Here is a 20,404-nt window from a genome sequence, read left to right on the forward strand (position 1 = left end):
AAATGTAAAACCTCCAGAAACAAAAGAGAAAAAACATTTTGTTTTCTCCTGCTGGCTGACATAGTTCCTGTTACATGCCACACTGCAACAAGGCACATCTCATCACTTCTATTTTGTCATGATGGTCTACTTTCAGCTCATCATCATGCTGTCCATCAATTGGGATTAAATAAGTGAATTTACATCTGATCATGTGCCCTGGATGACTCACAGACTTATCTCTGAAAAAAAAAAGTGATAATTATATTTGCTGACTTTGATAATGAATCAAGTTCAGTGTTTGGTTTTTTCTGAAAGAGCAAACAAGAAACAGAGCTTCAGTGAAGGAACTGTTTCAAATGTTTGTAGTCAGGGCTGCATGATTAAAACAGTCTTGATAAAGGATGGCAGTAACATTTACAGAGGCCATAGAAAAACTATGGATATTCTGAATTGTGTTTTAATTGATGTGGTATCAATATCAGTAACAGTATCGATATATAAATGTAGATCAGACATAATACTTTGGTCCCTAAAACACATTTTACAGTTGAAGGAATGAGAATTCACAAAGAAAAATACTTTGGCTGATGTAGGTCTGTTGATCCTGCTTAAAATGGCAGATCATGCATCCAACCAATAATTACAGCTGGTACAGGCTGATATTTACATGCCCTTTAGGCTGATTACAGTTGATATAAACCAATATCTAAAGCCAATATAGCCTATATCTAAACCGGTATTTATAGCTGATGTAGGGTGATATTGACAGCAGATACAGGCTGAAATTTGCAGCCAACATAGGCTGATGTTTACAGCATAGAAAAGGTGATATTAACAGCTGATATAGAAAAAATTTAAAGCCAATATTGGCCAGTGTTTAGAGCTGAAATAAGCCCGTATTGAAAGGCAATATAGGCTGATGTTTACAGCAGATATAGGTCAATATTTACAGCTGATATAGGGCCATATTAACAACTGACATAGGCCCTTGTTAGTATTTATATAGGCCCATATTTACAGCTGACATGGACTGGAAATTTAGATCTTGTAAAGGCAATTTTTACAGCTGACATGACCAAAATTTGCATTAATATAGACCAATATTTACAGCTAAAATAGGCCCATATGTAGAGCTGTTATAGGCTGGTATTTAGAGCTGATATAGGCCAATATTTACAGATAATATTTGACCATATTTACATGATACAGGCCAATATTTAAAGATGATATAGGCCATCATTTAAAGCCAATTAAAGCCAATAATAAAAGCTGATATAGGGCAATATTTAAAGCCAATATGGGCCATCAATCACAGCTGATATAGGCCAATATTTAGAGCCTATATAGGCCTATATTTATAGTAGAAACAAGATGAGATTTACTGTTAAAATAAGCCGATATTTACTGCAGATACAGGCTGATATTTACAGCTGGTATAGGCCCATATTTACACTTAACATAGGCCCTTATTTACAGCGGATATAGGCCCGCATTTCAAACCAATTTAGGCCAATATTTACATTTGACATTTACCAATATTTACATCGATATAGTCCAATATTTACAGCTGATACATGCTGGTATTTAAAGCCAATTTAGGCTGGTATGTATAGAAGATACAGGCTGATATCTACAGCCAACAGAGGGCCAGATTTACACTGATATAGGCCAGCATTTAAAACCAATTAAGGCCAATAATAAAAACAAGATATAGGCCCATATTTACAGCAGATATGTCATTTGTGAATACTGGCAGAATATTTCACATTGACCATCTTTTCACACCAATATCTGCCAATACCAATATCCCTTTTTGCTTGAGTCAAATACATTTCTGTTCGCGCTGATCAAATGAACCAGATTTTGGGGAAACGTGTTCTCAAATCCAAGCCTGGCTCCAGTGTGAAACCACCATGAGACTAAGTGCTGTTCTCTGCTTCCATTATACACTCTGGAGTTAACACCCAGTTTTAACTATAAAGCATTGTTTCATCTGCCACTAAAAAGTGTTTTTTTTTTTTTCTATTCAGGCTTTTAATGCAACATTCTGAATATGAATAAAACAAAAATCCAATATAGCCTATGCAAGTGCTGTATATCACTGAGTAAGGACTTCAAAAAACAGAAAGAAGTCAAACTCCCTCTGGTTGTGTTGTTCTTCGCAGTGCTTCTTTCAGCTTGTTGTTGGGGGCGTCAGAGGCTCAAAAATGTTACATACATGCCTTTTTCATGTGAAATGTTGACTCTCCAATCATTTGCTTGGCCACCACATGGGGAAGAAGTAACGGTCCTGCCCACTCAGGGAAGAAATGCTGGGGCGTAACTGCTGAATGTCTTTGAAAAAGTACAACTCATGGAGAACCAATACAAACTTCTATCTTATTCATTCATACATTTCCAAATTAATTAAACACCAGCATCATGTTTGTTGCCTCATCATCCAGCATCTTAATGAGAATAAAATGTCATACTTTATAGTGAATCATGACAATAACACTGAATAATCTCTTAACACACACAGATAACAAACCCACCCGAGCATGTGACTGGAACAAATACCTTTTTTGGGGTCATGAGCCTTAGGTGTCCTTTCACATGCTTACTTTTAAGGTGCGTGCTTGAGATGGTTATTGAGCAACACTGCAGAATGCTTGTGTTGACATTTGTATGCATGGGAACACAGAGAAATGTGTTTTTGTCAGATGAAAACAGAAAGGCTGAGCTGACTCACTGCACCTTTTTGCTTTTTTTTCTGCATGTGTGCATTTGATGCACAGATAAACACATCCAACAGGGAATAAGTGCACTGGATGAGACCATGATATAATCCTCCTGTTGTATGGGTGCTATAGGGTTTGGGGATTGATGTCACATCTCGTAGCACCATATGACATGCATTTGATCATTGTTTACATAAAGAGAGGATACAGATGCTATTTTGGTGCATATTTCAGAACAGATTTTTCAAGGGAGCAGATACTGAGAAAAATATCATTCACCTCAGTTATTTAGCTGTTTCAAGTGAAAGAAAATTCTGTCTCTGTGTTGCCTTTAGTCAAACTGGTGATCTTCAATGAGAAGTCAAGTCCTTATTAATACAACCAGATACCAGCAAAAGGGTCCAAAATTTAACTCACCAAGTATTCTTTCAAGTCCCAGTTTCATAATAAATCAACGAAGTCATCTGCAAAGAATAACACTTTTTGTGGAGTGAGCAAAGCGTGGAGTTTTTATATTCTCCCTGTGCATGCATGGGTTCTTTCTATGTACAACAGGTTCCTCTTACAGTCCAAAGACATGCAAACTACATTAATTGGTGACCCTAAATTGCCAATTGGGATGAGTGTGAGTGACTGTGAGTATGTCTCTATATGTCAGTTCTTTGATTGATCTCAAGACCAAGAAAAGACAAGACTAGACTGAGACCAAGGACATAAAAATCTATTTAAAAAACCATCACATGGTGGAACAGAAAAGGGTACTCTCTCTTTAATTTTAGTTTACTTTTATATAAATTTGACAGTAAAAAACAAGGTGTTTGAAACTCTGCTTTCAAAGCACAACATTGCAAAAATCTCAAATCTTAACTTATAAATAAATAAATAAATAAATCTTTGTATGTATTAAAAAGCCTCTTACAAGTCTGGAATTATTTACATATCTGAATTTAACATGTTTATTGAGATTTGTCAGGTGAATGGGGCCTCAAATAATGTTAAGGGGCATTTCTGACTAGAAATAAGATGGACTGATTTGTGAAGATCTAAATTTTTGCAGGTGTCTGACACATACGGCACTTGCAAGGATTTCCAAGGAAGCATAACAGTCACTGACCTAATAGAAGCTGTTTTAAGTCAAATTACAACATTGCTTAATCAGGAACAGTTCAACTGAAAAGGACAATATATGCCAAGCCTTCACAAAATTCAGTAACAAAATGCTTAAAAATCTTAGCATTAATGGTGTCAAAAAATAGCATATCAGTGGTGGTCCGAGACCAAGACAAGACCGAGTAAAAAATGCTCCAATACAAGACCAAGACCAAGACCATTCAAAACGTGGTCTCAAGGCCGGTCTTGAGAGCAAGACTGTTCCGGAATACTACAGTGCAACTCAGTGGATAACCTCACTCATCATGCAAAACATATACCATCAAAAAGAACAACAATCTGACAGAAAAATGAGGACATTTCTAACTCTGTTGAATCAACACTGTCAAATAACTCAAACATTGAAGACCGCTTAATTCAGATTTGAGTTAAAATAACATTTTAAAATCAATTCTGCAATGTTTAACTCAACTACAGTTTTTGCTGTGTTGGGATCGGCTTCAACCCCAGTGTCCCACACTGGACAAGCAATGCCCGCCTTATTCCTGGGGGCTCTGTTGTATATGATTATGGGTTGCATTCATCTTTAGTTTAGCAAATACTGCTTCATTTTTAAAAAATCAAACATTCAACTAAATGTTAATATACACTGCAAGATATAAGTCTTTAATGTCTAAAAATGTTGCTTGGTCAGAAGGAACCGCAAGTCATACCTAGAAGTCAGGCAACATATCATGGGGGCTAGGAATAAGGTGGACAGATAATGGATAAAGAGATGAAAAGTTTAAACTTTGCAATCTGCTGATCGGTCTCAAGAGTTGTCACTTCCTGTGTCACAGCAGGGATTTAACAGCCATGACTGCAATGGTTTTTGAGAGTGTAATTTCAAGGCTGCTTTTGGGTTTTTTTGGCAATAATTTTAGCATTCAGCACTGCTCCATGCACAACCCCAGAGGTGCATTCTTACTAGGAATCAGTGGCGAAGAGGAGGTGCAGAGGAAGCTGGACAATAGCTGGATAGCTGGAACAAATACATGTTCCAGCTTTTATCACAAAGGATGGGTACATCCTGTTTACTCCCCAGCATACCAAGTAAAGGTATGGTTGGCTGTGGAAATGCAAGGAAGATGCTGAAAGACACCAGACAGCTAGGTGGAAGCACACCATTATGCAGCAGTTTATGTGGCATGATGTTTCCTTTAACATGCTGAACAATAACAGCAAATACAGAGAAAGAATTTCAACCTGTAGTTGGTTAAACGTCTTTGAGATGCATCACAGCAACACAGCAACACAGCATTTACAGTCACTTTCATTTGCTCGATCATTGCAGGAATATTGCAGCAATAACATCTGTGTAAGTACCAGTTTTATTCATGGAGTTTGTATTTTTCCTCATACTAAGTGACTCACAGCTGCTCTGGCGTGTTGTTATTGTAGCTATCAGCACAACACTACCTTTTCTGTCCACCTACAGTAGTAAACAGCACTGACACAAACATGTATTTTCCTCTGCATGTTCAGACTGTGTCAAACCTGCAGAAATCTCTCGGATTGACGGAGTTATTCTGTTGCTGTGTCTTGCTGTGCAGCCTTTCTGTCCTTTGGGAAGAGTGACTCATTGCAGTATTAACACATTCTCTCCACAAAATGCAGTTTCTAGGTTTTTTTTCCCACAGTCCTCCTGATTTTAATAAATATGGCTAACACAGCAGATGTATTCAGTTCCTCCACTGCTCCAAATATAATTAAGCTCTGGCTGCAGCAAAACAAGTGACATCAGATCCTGCATATTCATGTTCCAGCAGCTCGGCCTTTGTTTACAAGCTGAGCAGTAAAGTGAGTTCACAGACTTCATTATGCAGCTGGCATTAATACCAATCTAACCCCACACCATTGTCTGAGTGTTCACAACAACAACTATAGTTTCTATAATTAGTCTTGGACTCTGCTGCTCTAACAACTCGCCTACATTTTAATTCATTAGTCACAACATAAAGCCTCCAACAGACACGACATGTTACTGGTTATGTGACCAAGGAGGTGATCGATGATTCACCGTAGTCCCAGTGTAGAGTGGGACCCAGAGGTGTTGGTTACTGCACTGTCAACGGAGAGGTATGAAAGCAAAGAGGTGTAAAACACAGAGGCAGACCCTTGAACAGCCACAAAGATGTGCTATATTTCTTCAACCCCATTCAATCATTCCTATTTGAGATTCCAACTTCACTGTTGACATGGAGGCTAAATGAACTGATCTGATTCAAGCCAGCTACAAACAAGATAACTGTGCCAGTTTTTGCCCTGATTCCCCCTGTCTGACTTAAGTCAGCAAAGGCCCGAATATCCGACGGTTCTGGAGATTATCTTGCTAGATTTTCTTGTGATGCGTGGTGTGTGATGTCGGAAGACATCTGCAGCCACTCCAATATGAAAATGCAAGTATCAAACATGCTCAGTATTTACAATCTGAAATCCTGTTGTGTGGACAGACACTGAGTTCAGCAGAGTAGGTTTGAGAAAGATTGTTACGTGGAACTGAATAAACAAGCTAACAGAAAAAGGAAGCACAACAAACACAGCCATGGCAATGGTACTAAACATGAAGGAAAGTTAGATGGCCGCAGAAAAAGAGGATCAACTTCTTGATTATGGCAACACAGCAAGTTTTTATACAACATGTCCTTTAACACATACCATAATTTAACTGACACAGAGAAGAGCTGGACTAAAATAGCTGCCACAGTGGATGTAGCAGGTAACTAACAGCCAGCCAATTTATCATGATGACATCCATGGTAGTTACTTGTTTCATGTACAGTACTAGTGTGCAGAACTTTAAAGCATGTTTGGGCCAAAAAATGAGTCTGAACTAAGGCGTAGATGTGGTGGGTAAGCCACCTGAGGGCACAATTAGGCAGGAAGTAGGACTGGCACAACCTCGGTCATGCTCTTGATGTCCTTGCATTTGACAAGGGTCATGGGAAAATAATCTGTTGAAAAACGTGACAATGTCCACACCTTTAGGGCACAGTAAGGGGTTGATGTGAAGAACAAGTATGGCCTAGGGCAGTGGTTCCTGACCATTTTTCCTTGAAGGCCCCTCCTACTTGTATCAAAGGCAAACTGTGCCCCACCCAAAAAAAACTTGTCAACATACTGTAGCCAAAACTCAAGATCAATTAAACTGTTTCATTGAAAGAGCCTGAAGAATAGCACCCTACACATGTGTTTCTCACTAAAAGAGCATTGTATAAACTGTTCATTAAGCACATTATCAGATTTTACTTAGAATGTTAAAATCCAGTTTGAAAACCTCAGAGAAGACCAAGCTGAAGTCTTTGGTGCCACCTCTTAGGAACCACTAGCCTGGGATACTGTCCTGGGCAGGTAGTATGGTTGCCAGGAGCCCCTGGTCGTGCTATTAATGTCCCAACGGTCTAAAAACTGCTGCCGTTCTCCAGTTGATTACCAAGGGTGAAAAGGCACAGACAAAAGAGATACCATCAAGCTTGACCTTGGCTGCCGAGGGACAAGGTCAACATCTGTTGTGTTGTGGCCCTGTGATAAATCCTTAGCGCCATACATGCCTCAAACTACTACTGACTGTATTAATTCATTTCTTATCATGTTATCATTTTCTGTTGTAAACCATATTGCTCCTCAGGAACAAGATTTTCCAATCCAAACCAATCCAATCAGGTCTGGTTGTTATATTAATGATCAGTACTATTAAAAAGTTGGAAACTTTGAAAACTCTTTTGTTTCATTAGACTGGAGGATAGAAAGGGAATGAATTCATCAAAATTGCAGGCCAGCTCCTTTCAGTGTCTCAGTACCACTTTATTGTCAACAGTTTTGTTCAATTCAGTCGGTGTGCATCAGTTTGCTTGCATTTTTTAATTCAAAAGCAAAAACAAAACAAAACAAAAAAAACAACAACACAGTATTAGGTGCCAGGATTTTACTTTCTTAAATTACTGTGGTATCCAAACAGGTATAAACTGAAAATCTAGTATCAAAACAGCCCTGCATACTTGCATAAGCATGTAATCAGAATAAAACCACTTTCACATTTGCAGAGCTTCTCTAATATGCTGGAAATAGCAAAGGATGAGATAAGACGCTCAAGCATGACTTTTTAGAGTTCATCTACAGATCAGTTAAGTTTTCTCTTGCCTTTTTTTTTATCCATTTAGGCAATATCAAAAGTGGAAAGTTGTCATTTGTCACATGCCATGGGGCAGACAAATGCAGTGAGAATAATTTGACTCTAACCAGGAATGAAGTGTTTGCATGGATGTCCTGGAAAAAAAACAGCATACACCATCCCTCTCCACTGGGATGAAATTTCTTGCCAAGTGAGCTAGATGGGACTAATGTCTTCCTACTGACATGAGGTATTATCCTTTTAAGTGGTCAGAATAAACAAAGCAGCAGTTTCAGTCTTGTTGATCAATCCTTCCCTAAATCCTCTCACTGTTTTTGGTATTGTCTCATGCTAAAATGTGTGATTTTGCAGTGGCTCTTTAATTTAAGATTTTTGTTGTTCAATGAAGTTGCAGGGCAGTATGAATAATGCAGTAGGTGTACCTGTGGTGAATGTTGTTAGTGACCTTTTCAAAAGGGCTCCTGATTACAGCAAACTTTATGTCAAGAAATGCACCTGAGTCTTCCTAAACAAGCATCTAAATGATTTTTTTTTTCATCAAAATATCACTATTATTAAAAAAAAAAGAAGTTTAGGATGCAAAAACCAATGATAAATTTCATTAACAAATATAAACCTTGCACAAAGATATTTAGGGTCCAATAAACCTCATTATGCTTTCTCATGATGAGGTATCATGAACTAAAGGTTATTTTTGATTACATGTAATCAGTAAGGGATTGTTGTTGAACATACAAAAATTGAATAATTGATCAAGTTTACAGCATTTATGTGTTGATTTATCAAAGTAGCACGTGCAGGATTCAAAGGGATTGGTTAAAGTTACAGTTTTGAGTCTTTTTTATTCAAACAGTAAATGAGCGTTTGAATAAATCAATCATGTAACTCAGCAAGCTGTCCCATGCATGGGGAAAATTTGATGCACAATATTCATTTCTCAATTACATAATCAAACTGCAAGCTGTTCTCGATGGGAGGACACAGAAGGGCCCGACAGTCTTTGAACGCATCAGTGAGGCAGCACAGGGGTCATCAGGCCAGAACCCGATACAAACTGTAAGCTGGCAACAGAGAGTGCTCACAGCGGTGAGTCTCAGAGTGAACGACGTGCTTCTCTTTGTCTTATTAGTCTCACACTTACAGAAAGAATTATTCATTTAGTTGGTACGCCTTATGTCCAACCTTCCTACAGTTTTTACTTATTTTTCTTTTATTCAATTTTTCCCCTTTGTTTTCATTTTTTTCTTGGATTGAGATAAAAACGTTTTCAAAACGTGATATTATATCATAGGGCCATGGGCCTATGATAAAGTTGGACGTTTTTAATTTTTTAAATTTAAATTTCTATTAAGACAGGATCCAAAACATCCCACATCACAACTTAGCCCAAAGACTTCTTTTTTTTTTTTTTTTTTTTTTTACAGTTTTTAAAAAAAATATTGCTTATAATCTGCTGTTTTTATGTCAATCAACATCAAACTTGACATGCATGACAAGCGGCCCCTCTTCACATTAATGCTTTTAAAATTTCATTTAGTCATAGCGCCCTTCTGCAAAGACGAAGTTACTTCTCCTGAATCGTAATTTCTCATTTCTTAGTTGGTCGGATCTTCCTCAAACTGGCGTGGGACATCCCATAACCTGTGCCATACTACCATCAAACCTCCAAATCTGTTACCATGAAGCTGTGGTTAATGCCATCAAATAGGAAATAGGCTTAACATACTCCTACAGTCACAAAAATTCACACCCATTACCACGTTGGAAAGATGGGGCTACAGGGTGATTTTGATGGGTGGGCGTGGCTTATTGGCGAAGTGGTGCCCCCTATGATTTTTCCTAAAAAATCAGCCACTGCATCCTGTTTAGTTGGAATGTGCATCTTCTTTTTGAGTTCTTGAAGAACAAAGCTATGAAGGTGCCTATGTTGCCATTTGTATGTGTTGATGAGGTTTATTTCTTTTGTTTGCACATATATACCACCCCTGCAGAAGTCTGTGATTTGGTTGTGTAAGCCAAGTCCAAGTCTGGAAACACCTGTGATTTACCTCCCTCCTATTTTCTTTCATCTTAAACTAAAGAATAGGGTGCCAAACCTTGCAAATAATATAAGAATAAGTCTTTTCTATTGTATATAACAGATAGCATATTATTCTGTTTAAACACCATAGTTTTAGCCCTTTACCTTTACTTTTACTTTAAAAAGAAATGTTATAAATGCTCGCCTACAATCTGAGGAGTGACTTTACTTTTTCTTTTCCTGTCCAATCAGGTGCAATCAAGCATGCAGCGGCCACTTTTTCTGATGAACTCCCCCTCAATCACAGAGGTTAGACTATGAAAAGAGGTGAGCCCGTTTTAAATTTGCTACTCAGAAACTGCCTGCACTCTTGAAAGAACTGTAACTTTCACATGTGTGCAGTAAAGTGTTTGCTTGAGTGTCCGTACTCAACATTTGAATCCTTCAGATGAAGTAATCTCACATTTCTGGACACGCAGAGACAAGTATGGTCAGATCCTTGTGCTGTAATCAGCACTGATTCAAGACAGCTAAACAGAGCATTGAGACAGCACTGAGCAAGAATAAGACATGAAAACAGAAAATATGAGAGCCAAGGTTAGGGGGAAATGTCCATCACAACTCCCCAGATTCTTCAGTGACGTATTCAGATTGTTTCTTTTGTCAAACTAGAAAAACACTCATTCATAAAAGCACAGATTGTCCACATAAAAGAGGCTGTTAGCAGCTCTTTTAAATGACTATTTAATTGCTGCATTTTCAGTAAACAGTAATAAACCAACAGAGCGGTCCACAGCTTCTGGAAAAAGAGTGTTGCCTTCTACATTTATGAAGCCACTGTGTCCTTTTGTTGACTGACGTGTCCTGAGAGAGAGAGGAGGCCAAAAAGTTTGATTAATTCATAACCTCTGGATGGAGCCTGGCTGTGACTCATTCAGAGGTATGGAGAAAAAAAGATGGAAAGCAGCGGGCGGTCCAGGCCATAAAAGAGGCCAGAGATGGGTGAGCAATGCAGTAGATAGATGGTTAGCTGGGTCTGACCACTTTCAGTTTGCCTTTGAGAGATGAATCCTGATGTGTGAAAATGCAAACAAAATGCTTCCTGAGTATTACAGAAATGTATCTGAGATAGGGATGCATGATATGATATTTTTGTCAATATCTGATAGGCCAATGTTTCCAACTCATTTTTGCTGATACAGATACAAATCCTTTAACACTTTTTAATTAAGAACACTAGATGTCTTCTGTACTACAATTTACCAGTCACTATGATCCTGAAAATAAAACTGTTTTACAAACAGCCATAAACAAACATGAAAGAAGGCAAATATTTGATAAAAATGTAAATGTCTCAAAAACATGTTTTTCAACCATTTTTCTAATAACTCAGTCATGACCTTGGACTTGTTGCCAAACTTTAGTGAAGAATCAAGCTCCTTATTTGGCTAATCAAACATCGAGTTTGCTGAGACAATCCTGAAAAAGTGCTTGAAATAACCTAAAAACAAAGTATTTTTAAGCTAATATCTACTAATTCTGATATTTTAATAATATCATACATCCCTCATTCTGAGTATCTTGACTGTTTGTCGGGCCTAATAACGAATTAATGTGGATAATGGGCTTTTTATAGCTATTTCCTATTATCTAGTAGACCAATCAAATAGTACCATAAACTCTTACATGTAACACCCTCTTCAAACACTCATTTTTACGCCTCAGTGCTGATGATAGCCAGGGGTCAGGAGTATTACAGTATTGTGTTGGGGTGTCCATTGGTCCAGGCCATTCATGTGAACGTGGTATCTCAATAATTCTTGGAGCAAATTTCTTCAGTCTAAGCATGATTGTTTACTTTGACTCAAAGATGAGCTGATTACAGATTGGAGGTCAAAGGTCAATGGGGCCTCTTGTTTATTCCTGGATTGTGAGAGAAATATTTCAACAATACTCTGAGGATTTTCTTTAAACTCTTCAAAAATGTGCTCTCTGGCTCAAGGATGAACTGACTTTGGATGTACAAGGTGGGAGATCTGATGTGTGGGGGATCTTTACTGTAAGATCATTACCTCAGATGGCAATCTGAGTCGTCTAGTGTGTGGGTACAGGAGACTGTCACTGGAAAAATAGTTTGTCTGTCCAAATGTCTGTGGTCTCCCATGTTTTTGAAATCTTTAAGATTTGTAAATGGTCTATTGTGTGGCCAGCCTAAGAGGTCTCCTCAGGTAAAGAGAAGAAGTGGCCTGCAGATGGGCAGCATGGCTGTGGGTCTGTACTTAGCTATTGTCACCACAAGTTAAGGGCTCAACTGCCAGCCAGTAGCTAGCAGGAGAGCAAGCTCCACATGGTGAAAACAGATGGTTCTGAAATATCTACACAGCTGCAAACAAACTGAACATTGTGGACTTTGGTGAATGCAATGGAAGTTGTCACATAGATTCCCAGAAACAGACTGAGTCTCACAGTATATACACACTGAACCTATATTCCTATATTTTGTTTTTTACAAAACTATTCTGTTTTTTAAACTGGTAGATTTTTGTCCCTAATCATCCCTGATACACAGCCATCTGTTATTCTCTCAGTTTAAACCTAAAGAGAAGCAGTTAGCCCAAAAACACAAACAAAGCGCTCTTTAACACATACTGTTACAGCATTCAGTACATGCAGACAAAAGCAGCAGCCTGTCACCCTCTGGCCCAGGCCAACACAGCAACAGCAGCACTATCTGCTCTGGTGATTAAGTAAAAGCAGCCTCTAAAGAGTAAGACGCTCCTCTCAGGCCATTAGTCAGGACGATAACAGTGGTGCACCCTGCATGTACTGCAGCACTCAGCAGTATCTGCAGTCCTCGTCGGGGCCCGCTCTTCTTCTTCTCACAACCGGAGACACAAAGTACAGAGCCAACACGCGACAGAAAATAAAATATGACGCAATGTGGAGCTAAAGCAGCCCAGAGACACGCTCGACCTTCACCCGAGCGCTCCCCTCTCTCCTCACTTCTTGTGTTTTCTACCTGCAGTAAACAGGAGGGGGAACGTCTCATCAAGATTTTGAGCTCATGAACGCTAATGTGCTGTGATGGTGTGAGAAGAGGAATCCCTCATGCAGGCAGGGCTTTTCACTTTGGATTTGGCAGGCCACATTCAGCACACAGGCCTGGAGTTCTGCGCAGATCCACAGGGAGGAGGTTTCACAAATTGCTCATTCTAGCACATCGCAGTCAGTTACACTATGTTAGACACTCATGAGCTCACTGGAAGTACTGAAACAAACAAAGATGTTACCTCTAAAAAGCCTCATTTAAGGCTGCATATGGTGAGTCTTTTCTAAATGAAGTCTTCATCCATCAAGGAAACTGAAAGACTACACACGCAAAGCATTGAGGAATTTAAAGAGATCTCAGTCCGAGTATAGTTTCATTATTTTGCATCCCTTATTGTTTATGTATTGATTTCTCTTCAGCTATTCAAACATAGGCGACACACTTGAAGCTTCTCTTGAATATATATTATAAATAGTCCAACAATCAACTGCATTTTCCATGACTGATTAAACTAATAAGCACAACAAGAATTGAGATTCTTTCTTTTTTAACTACTGCCATCTATGGTGGAAGTTCTGCCAGTAAGCAGGTTTTCTTAAGTTTTTAAGTTGTAATAGTTCGACTCATTAGTGGTACATGATGCATAAGCCAACATTCTTGGCTTCCCTTACTGAATATAGGCTACTCTGTAAGAAAACGCTAAAAAGTAATAAAATAAGTCATACATGAATGTAAGATTTCTCCAGTTATAGCTTTGGCAACAAAAACTGCTTTACTGCAGCTACAGTAACGCTTAAAAGCCACATTACTCAAAAGACAGCTCAATGTCCAACATTTTTTTCAACCGAAAACAACATAAAGTATGTACCCCTGAGACCCTGCATGTACATACCACCACATTACATTTTGGTTTCCTACAACAAAGTAATTCTTCAGATATTTGTCAGGAATTCCAATAGAATTTGACATAATTTTCTTGTAATATTAGGGGGAATTTGCTTTAAATTATTTCACTGTCATGAAAATCTTTAGTGATATATTTTTATTTTTAATTTGAAGATTTTTTGGTGCGTTCTTGGAAATTTGATTAGAAATTTTGGGTGAAATTAGCTCCATTATTTTGGAGAATCTGCTTGCTTTTTCAGGAATTTTTATCCAGTTTCTTGGGAAAAATGTATATGACTCTTAAGGCCTTTTCAGAAAGTTTCACTGAAATGTTAGAGGAATATTTTCTTCTTTTTGGTAAAACAAAAAAAAAAAGATCTAAAAATATAAATTTCAGCATTTTTACTGATTTCTTTTTCTAAAATCTTGAAAATTTTAGGGAAATTTCAGGGGATTTTAACTGTTTTCCAAGTCCTCCCAAGAAGATCTGGCTGCAGACCTCTATGGGGGGGTGGGGGGGTTCGGGCTGTTGCAGACCTTTACAATTGGGCAACCTCAATCACAGGGTGGGATGTGACGTACGGACATAACCCCAGCTGGAACCAGGTTGGCGTACTGAATGACGTATATTTTCTGCTTGCTGTCAGAGGGTTATGGTAAGTTGCAGTTTTTCACAACAGCAGAATATTCTGAATAAAAGTCCAAAATTTACTGAGGGGATTTAAACACACCACAAACTAAGAAAAACCCGAATAAGGTTGGGTTAGGCACTTGAATCCTAAAGGTAGGGTTAGGGTAAGGGGGATAAAATTAAAAATAACACACCACAGACTAAGAAAAACCCAAGAAGGGTTATTACATCACTTCATGCCCCTCGGTCGAGGTTGCCCCACCATAGAGGTCTGCAGCCAGATGCCTCTCAGACCTCCAGAACTTTTAGTGGAAATTTACTTTAAACTTGACCTCTGGTCTCTTAATGACGGACTACATTGCCTACAGACTGAATGGCTCCCTACCAACTGGCGACACATGCCAAAACCCTGTTCAAAGGCGTGTTGTTCCTGCAGAAACCTGGCCTTCCAGAGATGTGCTGTGCTGCTGACATCTTTAGCACTTTAAAAACATATTCACTGTGAAAATGACTTCATACAAGTAAACAAATAGAAGTCTTATTTGTTGTTGTTGTACAGTGAGATAAGCCTATTGCCCCTATATGCAGACATCATTTATTGGTGAAAACTACTTCCTGTCCAATGATAAGGCTAAGTTGTTATATATATCAGGTCCTACTGATCCCAAATAAGTGGGATAAACTAAAAATGCTTTCAAGGTTGGCTCTCAGGAGGACATACAGTTTGTGTGTACCTGGGTACATGCTCATTAGATAATGCGAGTACTAGAAATTAAGAGTTAATCCTTATATCAATTAGCAACATTTTCAGTACCAACAGAGATGGAGCAGCAGTGGTCCATTATATTTAAGGACTTGCAAATACTGATATTTTTCAAAATAAAAGCTGTGTATGTTTCTTACAAACAGGCAAAGAAACAGACAAAGAGTTTGCTTGGAGTTTTAGGTAATTAAAAAGAAAAAAAAATACCCAATATTGGTCACCTGGGACTTCTATTTTTGCTGTTGTGGTATCAAACATATCAGTATGGTTTGATTTTTACCAGAAACATATGAGGGTTTGAAATTCTGCTACTGTGACTACCCTCTTTAAAAGCGATGGTTCATATTACCCAACCAAAGTCCAAGGACTCCAGAAGGTTCTGTAAATTAAAGGACAAAAATAACAAACACCTTCACATAAGAAGACTGAAGCAGATGCTGTTTGACCTCTTTTGTTGATAGCCTGACTGGAGCTGCAAAGCCATATTTTTGCATGTTATATCCGACTGACAAAGATATATTTTTTTTTAAATCTGTAAAGAAATAATAAATAATCGAACAAACGAATCACAAAACCAGAACTGCAAATTTTACATAGGATTCTATTAAAAATGAAACCATATCTGCTTAATGCCATGTCAGAAATATGTTCCAGCCTCTGACTGAAACATAAACAAGGATGCACCATCCTGTCAGTGTTAACTCAGGGCTGAGAACAACAAACCCAGAAGACATCATTACACCAGAATTTATGAATATAGGATGTTTTTTTGACATATTATGACTAAGAATTAAAGCATCATGGCTTTTCACGGTTAAATATTTTCTTTCACAGACAGCCAAGTGTTACTGTAGGAATTTCCACAGGGTAAACCCTGATTTAATCATGCTTACAGCTTTTTAATATTCCTTTGTGGTATGGCACGTCAGCATTGTCTGATGAATTCTAACCAACTTTGCACAGAGAGATCAACACATCAAGCCTGTAGTAGGCCTGGGCAATATGGCCTGAATATCATATCACTGTATTGTTCTTGCCCTTTATGATAACAATATTATACCACTGTATTACAAATTTCAAGAGATAACACATTTAAAAGCATAATCATGTTATAACCACCCTTTCTACAACAGGGGAAGTCTTTTACACTTAATGTTGAGCAATTTTTTGTTTGTTTGTTTTTTTTGATTGTCCAAAATGGCAGACAAATTCCTACACATGGTCTAAATTGTAAAAAAAAAAAAAAAAAAAAGTTTGCATCCTCTTAAGTTAAATACTCTTAAAATAAAAGATAGGTGTAATAATTTCCAAAATTCACAGCATGATTTTATTTAACAAGACATTCTGCTTTTAGTAGATATTTTTTGGTGTTTATAGTCTTGCAAAACAAAACTTCCATGTCCCCTTTCATATTTATCTACAGCTGTTTGCATCCTGAAGCACAGGCATCACCATCAGAGGACTTGATTCCAGCTGCAACCACTGCAGCAGTGATGTTCTGAAAGAGTCTTGTTGCATTGCAAATCGTGGTCTAAACACTACTTAACTCCTGAAGAGGTCTCATTGCTGCCAAAGTCAGTCTCTTCCACTCTGATGTCAAGAGGTAAAATTGAACTGATTGATGAAATCTATTGTCCTAATCCAGGAATGTATGTAAGAGAAACTGCTGGAATGTGGAAGCATTGTTGTGCTTTTACACAAACACTCTGAGCGTCTATATTTAGGTGTGAGAGTCTGAAGCTACAGCTGCAACATGTCACCACAATCCTTGAATCTGCTCAGAGCTGGGAGACATCTTTCTTCTGAATACAAATGATCTCACTGTTTCCGTCTTCCATAGGAGAGAGAATTGAGATTAATGAGTCGTCAGAGTCGTTTGAACTCACCTCTGATGCAGCATATTAGCTCTCTGCTTCAGAGGCCCATTTGCCATGTGAAGCTATGGCTATAGATTTCCACAGCGTGTGTGATCCTACCACACAGGGGGCAGTAAGTTAGCTTTTCACATGACTCCCATTAGGTATTGATTAGCATACAAGAAAGGGAATATATATCTGAGGAGGGGAGCAACACGTGTTAATAATTAAACTCCAGAGAGTTTAAAAAGTGAGCGGAGCTGCAGTAAATGAGAGATGTGTTGGCACTGTTTTGCACATAAGCATTAGCACAGATGAATTGTGACAGTTAAGTGGGAAATAATCTCACTGCACATTCATTTTGGTGCAAGTAGAGATGGATTATGTCTGTTTGGATGAATAACACATGCTAGTTGGTATCAGGGCTCACTCGGGCATCTCATCGCCTCAAAGTAAAAAACGGGAGTGGGATACAGAGTTTGTGATGTGGACGAAAGCTGACATTTGCACCTCCAGCTTGATGCCTGTGAGGCGTCAGTGTGCATGTGGAGAGCTGAGATGTAAGTTTCTGAGAGAGGGGGGAGAGAGAGAGAGAGAGAGAGAGAGAGAGAGAGAGAGATGAGCAGGCAGAAGAGCTCCTTGGGCGAGCATTTACAATCAGCATTACCCAGGAGGGCCGTACACACTTCTACACTGTCACGTCGCTCGGAGAGCAGCAACTGCAGTCCGTTTGACCCCCAGTCAGAGAGAGAGGGAGGAGGAGGAATACAGAAAAAGAGTAGAATAAAAAGACAGAGGAGACAGCCTGAGAAATGCCAAAAAAACGAAGCAATTTTCCTCCACTGAAATCCTCTCAGTTTAATGGGAACAACAGACATGAGTGCAGAATGAATGCTAGAGTTTTAAGGGAGACATTAATGTAATTTTTTAGAAAAGGATGCCAACGAAAACAAAGGAAACTGCTGCAAACGTTTATCAAGGTCTGACACTAACAGGGGTTTCCATAAGCGTCAGCTGTCAGCCAAACAGCAGACGATTCACTTAACTACAGCTGGCTTCTTTTCTCAGATTACTGACTTAATAAAATGGCTTCCTTGACTAGATGCAGCTTGTCTTTCCTGTACATTTTGGATTTATTCCAATGGTAGTTCGAGTCAAAGCCATTTTAAAAGTGATTGTTTGGCACTTCGACATAAACCTTGTCTCCTTATTGTAATTGTAACTTTATTTGAAATTAAAACAGTCATTTTTAGGATGGCCGTGTGTAAAACAGCATCAAGTGTGTGCAAGTGTCTGAAGGAAGAACACATGAAAACCAGAAGCTACAATATCCAAAGCTTGATCTGAAGAGGCTCCTGGACTAGAGATGTTCTAATACCTTCCGAATACCAATTCCAGTACCAGAGCCTTGAGTATCAGATGATACCGTGTACTTCTCTGATACTGGTATTAACTTTCTGGGCCAACCGGCTGTGGAAAACTGGCACATTATTTTAGCCCTACAGTGAACTCAGAACATGGTTCAGCAAATAAAAAGCCAATCTCCAGCTTCTCTGGGACCTTTAAAGTTGCTTTCCCTGCTGATTAATGTGAGTTTGCTGCTGAATGTGAAAATAACAGTGACAAGGAGGGACACATCGCAGTCTCTTTCTCTCCATTATGTGCTATTTAGGTCATGTCCATAATGATCTGTGTGTTTGTTTAAATTATTGAAAATTGATTAACAAATGGACACTAAGACATTCACCATCAGATATACCAGGGTGTATTTAAGTCCTGAAAATTCACCAAAGTTCCAGGCCTGCTAGAAAAGCTTCTGTATGGGGTTTGAAGGTATGAATATCATCACTGGAATGGTGCAAAAGCTGGCATCAAGAGGGTAAAAAAAAAGTAAGAGACTACAATTTATGGTTCAGTAAATAAGTGATGCAGGTAATAAGTTATTTAACTTTTATTACCTGTATCACTTATTTTAGTATAGAACAATGCTGGTATTAGTGAGTACATGTGTGTCAACCCGCAATTTCACCAGTATCGAAAGCATTTCCCATACTGGTATCGGAATTAGAACAACTCTAATATAGACTTTGCTTGAAGCCTTGAAGACAGTTTGCCGCTTCTCCAAAAAACTTCTGCAGTTCAGAAAAAAGCTTACAAGGACTTCAACCAAGCCTCTTTGGCTCAAGCTTTGGAGCTTTTTTTTTTCTTAAAGATTTCTTTTTGGCCCTTTTCGTGCCTTTATTAGATAGAGGAGGACAGTGGATAGACTTGAAATAGGGACGAGAGTGGGGAGAGACAGCTGGGATAGGCTCCAGCACCCCCGCAACCCCCCACGGGATAAGCGGTATAGAAAATGGATGGATGGACTACTTTACTGCTATAATTATTAATAATAGTTCTCTCTATTCCATTATCATCCTAGCTGCTAATTTTAATATTGCATTGTTCTATTTTCTATCAAGCATAGCTGGTACTACTAATTTTTTACATATTGCTACCATCATTACCTCCACCAAGGAGGTTATGTGATTGGGTGGGTTTGTTCGTTTGTTAGTTTGTTAGTTTGTTAGCAACATAACTCAAAAAGTTGTGGAAGGATTTTGATGAATTTTCAGGAAATGTCGTAAATGGCATAAGGAAGAACTGATTAGATTTTGGGAGTGATCCAGATCACCGTCTGGATTCAGAATTCTGTACTATTGGGAGATAGGGCTAATGGCGGAGGCCTGTGCTGTTACCACTTTACACCAGGAGATGGCGTACATGAGTAACTTCAATCCCAGCAACATTTTGGGTGTGTTGATATTCAAAGTTTTGGAGTTTATAGAGTTTGAAAGATGCACACCCGGTTGAGGAGACAAGTCGGAGCGTAACAGAGAGAAAGGCAGCGAATTGTAGCGAGAATACTCACAATGCTGGGAGGAATAGAGGAATATTCACCCTCTGCCATGACTTCCAGTCGTCTGGTAAGACCATGGGTGAGACTGTCAGTGCATCTGTTGGCACCAGTAGGCAATGCTTCCACCATGACAGTCCACCCGTAGCGAAGCCAATGCTTTGCCTCACGTGTGTCCACCCCACTGGGGAGGGAGTAATTGGCAAATGCCGTGGTGGGGGGTACATGGGAGCGGATCCAGGAATTTTTTAAAAGATTCTTCACTACTAGGAAATAGGGCTAATGGCAGAGGTCTGTGCTCTCTGGGTGCTTTTCTAGTTC

The 20,404-nt window shown here is 38.8% G+C and overlaps 1 protein-coding gene and 1 long non-coding RNA gene across 2 annotated transcripts in view; one reads left to right on the forward strand and one right to left on the reverse strand.

Moving 5' to 3' along the window:
• Nucleotides 1-10,334, forward strand: part of LOC121525440 — an 88,428-nt gene extending 78,094 nt beyond the window's left edge. Inside the window, exon 3 of the long non-coding RNA XR_005993217.1 lies at nucleotides 10,256-10,334. This is a non-coding gene — a long non-coding RNA (uncharacterized LOC121525440). The remainder of the gene's footprint in view (nucleotides 1-10,255) is intronic.
• Nucleotides 1-20,404, reverse strand: part of LOC121525439 (potassium/sodium hyperpolarization-activated cyclic nucleotide-gated channel 1) — a 143,738-nt gene that overhangs the window by 55,182 nt on the left and 68,152 nt on the right. The window lies entirely within an intron of this gene.

Source organism: Cheilinus undulatus, linkage group 17, assembly GCF_018320785.1.
Source record: "Cheilinus undulatus linkage group 17, ASM1832078v1, whole genome shotgun sequence".
NCBI classification, from domain to species: Eukaryota; Metazoa; Chordata; class Actinopteri; order Labriformes; family Labridae; genus Cheilinus; species Cheilinus undulatus.